The sequence below is a fragment of the Rhodnius prolixus genome, unplaced genomic scaffold (assembly GCF_049639745.1).
Source record: "Rhodnius prolixus isolate KJV_2025 unplaced genomic scaffold, Rpr scaffold_1, whole genome shotgun sequence".
In the NCBI taxonomy this organism is placed as follows: domain Eukaryota; kingdom Metazoa; phylum Arthropoda; class Insecta; order Hemiptera; family Reduviidae; genus Rhodnius; species Rhodnius prolixus.
The window spans coordinates 63,442,282-63,447,452 of NW_027411581.1; the positions used below are offsets into that span (position 1 = coordinate 63,442,282).

Below are 5,171 nucleotides of genomic sequence, written 5' to 3' on the forward strand. Positions count from 1 at the left end.
TAGTAATATTAAAATTTTTAGTCCAGCTGCATTTGAGTCAGCGCTGACTTCACTTACAATTCTCGCATAGATAATAGTCGTTAGATTACAGAGAAATCGATCTAAAACAAGACGTACATCCATATATTATGAATATTTTGGGCAGTTTAGTATCCCCTATCGATAGTTACTAAATTGCAAATTCCTACCAATTTAAAAAAAAAATAATAATAACCTTTGACCTCCTCCCAGTGACGCACTAATAAGCCTGAGGCGACTAACTTCTCTTTCCTCTCAAACGTATCCTTAATTTCCTTTTTTACCATCTAAACGTCATGGACCAATAGAATGAACACGTAATTTTTTTTTTTACCTTCACGTTTTGATCGATCTAGAAAAGATCACCTTTTGATAATGTGCCGAAGAAGATGAGATTCGATAGTCAAGCTCCCCTTAACTATATCCACCTCTCTCACACTGTCTCTCTCTCTCTCTCTCTCTCTCTCTCTCTCTCTCGCAAATACGCATCACACTTACACACTCTCTAAACAAGAAATGAAAAATCAAAACCAGATATACTGTAACCCATCAGTGTACGATTGCCGGACTGGTCCGATTTATTCACTATCGACCACAGTATTCGATTTAACAGTCCACTTATTGCAGTAATCGTTGCATAACATTTTACAGCCGTAGACAATCCTTTATGAATTAAATTTCAATATAATATAATTTTCTTTTGTAATACTTTCTTCATTGTGGTAAACGTGTTAGATGGAAATATTAGAAAGAAAGAATGATAATAAGCAGGCGAACAAGTTTTTTTGATTCTTCTTTAATTTCCATCTTCTGGAGTTCAAAGTAATTTCTTTTTTCTTTTTAGTAATGTGGTTATTTCTAGCTACAAAAGGTTACAAATAACACATGTTCACATTAAAATTCGTTTTCACACTGATAACTAGTGTTGAAATGTTGCGCCCGGCCGTAATGTTAATTTTAAAAATGAATTTGAATTTTAAATGAATTCTGAAATGTAAAACTGTACATTACTCTAAGTGAATTTCTACGCAGTAATTGTCTAATCTAAACTACCTCTGAGAATGGGAGAAAGTCCGAAGCCGGTCATATCAATCAATGGATAAATATTGTTTAAAGCAAATTTGTTATTTATGTAAATGTCACCAATCAGGAGAAGTAATATGAACAAAAATGATTAATAAAATTTGATAAATAATTAAGCAAAGTAATCGCCTATTTTTTTTTTAAGGCGGAGTGAGCCCGAACATCCAACTACCAATTAGGTGACGTGGACGGTGGCAGAAGCTCAAATTTTACTGCAAACAATTAGGCGCCACGATGTCGAGCGGTTGTAGACTAGACCCGCAATGCTAAGATGTATTGTTGGTTTAGTGGGTTCGATTCCCAATCTCTTTGCTTTGGATTTCATTTAATGTTTAATATGAGAACTTTATAGTAAAGTTTGTTAGGCGGTTATAGGCTAGACCCGCAATGCTAAGATGTATTGTTGGTTTTGTGGGTTCGATTGCCCCGGTCTATGGGTCTTGAATTTTATTTAATGATTAATATGAGAAATTTATAGTAAAATATGTTAGGCGTTTATAGGCTAGACCAGTGATGGGCAAACTTTTTTAATGGGGGGCCACAAAGTTTAAGAAATTCTAGAGGAGGGCCAGAATTATAGAAAAAATGCATTTTGTGTTAAAGCTTTTAATCATAATATTATAAAAACATTACAGCATTACACACTTGTGTAACTACGCGGCTAGTTTAGCTTCACCTATAGGTTATGCATCTATTATTCTACTAAGTAGAATCTACTTTATACTTCTCGACCGTCAAAACGTAATTATAGCGGGCCATATACTATCCATGTCTATGGACCCTCGGCGGGCCGGATTAAATACTTTCGCGGGCCGGAGTTGGCCCGCGGGCCGTACTTTGCCCATCACTGGGCTAGACCCTCAAAGCTAAGATGTATTGTTGGTTTAATGGGTTCGATTCTCCCTGAATAGGTTTTGGATTTTATTTAATGTTTAATATGAGAACTTTATAGTAAAGTTATGTTTGTTAGTCGCCTCCATTCACGACAGCTAATGGTAGCTGGACGTAATGCCCGCCTGAAAAAATGGGCATTACTTTACTATAAAACAATTTTTTTCTAACAAATAAAACACACAGTATTCGAACTAGTGATCTCACACTTACAAAGCCCCGCTCTTGACCACCTAGACCAACTCCCGTCTCTTGATTAATAATTTAAGAGAAAAAAAAATAGTTTAACAAAAAATAAGAGGAACAGATGAAGAGACTAGAAAAGAATGAAATCTAAGAGACTGAGTAAAGCTGAGGATAGAATATGTTGGCGAATTAAAATAGTGCTACTCTTTAATCAAAGAGTAGAATGCGGGCTTAATGGGGCCGGCGGGGGGCGAGGAGGAGCGGGCAGTGAACGGACGGCTTTAGTTGGCGCACAATGATAAAGTATAAGCGACAAAGACGGAGTAATTTGGTTAGTGTACAGGGAGAAAGAGATAGAGAGATAATACGGCAAATAAAGGCATAATGACCCAAGTCATTTCGTAGCTACCGTAATGTTCGCTGTACACTCGGCAGGACGGGCATGGGGCGACAGTCAGGAGAGGTCGAGAGCACCGTTATGGTAGTTTGAAGCTAATGTGGGAAACCTACCTTTAAACATTATGGTTATTAAATTTAGTAAGAAATCATTTATTTATTATTATTATTATTATGAACTATATTTTAAAGAATCAATGCCAAATTATTATTTTTGTTAATGCAAAAAAATGTTTCCGGTTTCACGTCGCATTGCACAAGATCAGCGTAAGCCTCGCTTAATTGGTAAACAGAAAGGAAGTGCGCATTTTTTGTCCCCCGCCCCTCAGGAACATATTTCAGGAGTAGGATAACACATACGACTTTCTTTTACTGGGAAGAGCTTGTAACCAACAGATTCACAACTAAGAACAATAATATTATATTATAAATACCACTCAGTGACACCTGATTGTTTCCAACTGTGGACAATGCTGACTGCAGAATTAATCCGTCAAGGTCCGCGTGGGTCTATAAGGATGACTGTATAGGCTTATTAACCAGGCTACTGCAGGCTGCAGAAAACACATGCATTGCATGGGCCCCTAGCGGATGATAGCCTTTTGTAGGTTCTGTCAGGAGGAAGAATAAGGAAACGGCACTGCACGTGTTGTGTCAGTGTGAGGGGCTTGTATGGCCAAGGACGTTACTCCTCGGAGAGGAAAAACCAAGGCTTGAAGAGCTTTACCCAAGAGTCGCTCTCCAGAATTAAGAGTCTGATTAAACGGACAGGTCTTGTGGGGTAAGCTTCTAGAGTGCGGGGAGCCACAATAGATCCAAAGGAGTCGCAGTGGCGTAGGCCTTGAGGCCGCCCTTGTCTTATCTACGTATCTATCTAACGGTGGACAATTTGATTTAAGGAGACAGATTTATATTATAAAGTCTATTTAACATTTTTTTTCGTGGTTAATTTTAGGTCGTATCTGAGGTTAAATGGCGTCTGGAGCTTTTTTTTTCACGGCTCTGCCTGCCTCAGAATAGTGTTCTCTCTCTCTCTCTCTCTCTCTCCAAAACAGAATAGTGAGCTGTAAGAAGCTTCTAGAAGAAGAGGGCTAGCAGCTGGATGTGAACTTGGGATCCCCACGTGTGGACAACTATTCTAATGCTTTCTGTAGAGTTTGTTAGACTGAGAACGATACATTAGCCATCATCTTTTGACGGATCCGAGGAGACTAGGTTGAAGTAGTATAGTCCTCAACAGGACTAGTTGAGGCTGTTGTTCTTTAAGTTAACCTTGCACGATTTATTCGGATTTCCACGGATCTTAGATGGCTAAGACTCCGGAAATGGATTTTTATTCAAGAGTCGGTCTGTTGCTATTATTGTTTTTTTTTTTTTTGGAGTTCCTAAATAGGGCATCAGTGACTTTAGATTACGTTTTGAGTTTCCTTCTGCAATGACGACTGAGCCATAACTTCAGCGGCTTCTCAGTCATCTTAAGAATCATACATATGGCGCTCTTGGATAGGATTTTTGGACAACGAAGGTAGTACTCGCTTCGGTAGTACATATACTAAAATTGGAACGATACAGAGAAGATTAGCATGGCCCCCTACGCAAGGATGACACTCAAAATCGGTGGCGCCACGGTAGCCGAGCGGTTATAGGCTAGACCCGCAACGCTAAGATGTATTGTTGGTTTAGTGGGTTCGATTCCCCCGCTCTAGGGCTTGGATTTTATTTAATGTTTAATATGAGGAATTGATAGTTAAGTATGTTAGGCGGTTATAGGCTAGACCCGCAATGCTAAAATGTATTGTTGGTTTAGTGGGTTCGATTCCTGGGGTCTAGTAGGCCTTGGATTTTATTTAATGTTTAATATGAGGAATTTACAGTAAAGTATGTTTGCTAGTCGCCTCCGTCCACGACACCTAATTGGTAGTTGGACGTTGAGCCCCGCCTGAAAAAATAGGCGATTACTTTACTTTTACTTTTTTCTTACGACGCTCTCGCCTTATAGGATTTTGGACAACTTAGGTTGTAAGTGCTCCATTAGTGGCCAACTGATCACCTAGTGCGTTGCTCCTAACAACTAGCATGAATTCGGACATCCATTCAAGAGGACTAACTTACAGCACCAGGAAATACCTCTCCAGAAACTTCCTTTACACCCAAACAACGACAAAAAGAATAACTACTCGTATTTTCAATGATAAAACATCCCAACGATTTGATTTGTAAAGCTGTAAATAAACCACTATAAAAAAAACGTTAATTTTATTCAGAATCCCGTAAAAAATATTTTAATCAATTCAATAAGTTTTATTTTCCGGCCAAGTTAACATTTCCGCCAAATGATTAGCTCCACGGCTATGGGAAAACTTCATCTTGGTGGTTCCTTATTTAACCACAACTCTTAGTGGTCGGCCAGTTGTCATTTCAATTGTTTATGGTATTAATATAATGAACAATGGCTTTCTTTTTTTGTTGCTGTTTACAACTAAACGAAGATAGTTGGTCCATAAAGTTAACTGAAGCATTTACTGAAATTATTATCTCCTTTGACCGGACCGTATAGTTGCTACTATTAGAAGAATAATAGCACTTAAATCTGTACT

The 5,171-nt window shown here is 38.3% G+C and overlaps 1 pseudogene; it reads left to right on the plus strand.

Annotated features, from left to right (window-relative positions):
- Positions 1 to 4,102: 4,102 nt before the first annotated feature.
- On the plus strand, positions 4,103 to 4,191 carry LOC141446360 (U6 spliceosomal RNA; annotated as a pseudogene).
- The last annotated feature ends 980 nt before the right edge of the window (positions 4,192 to 5,171 follow it).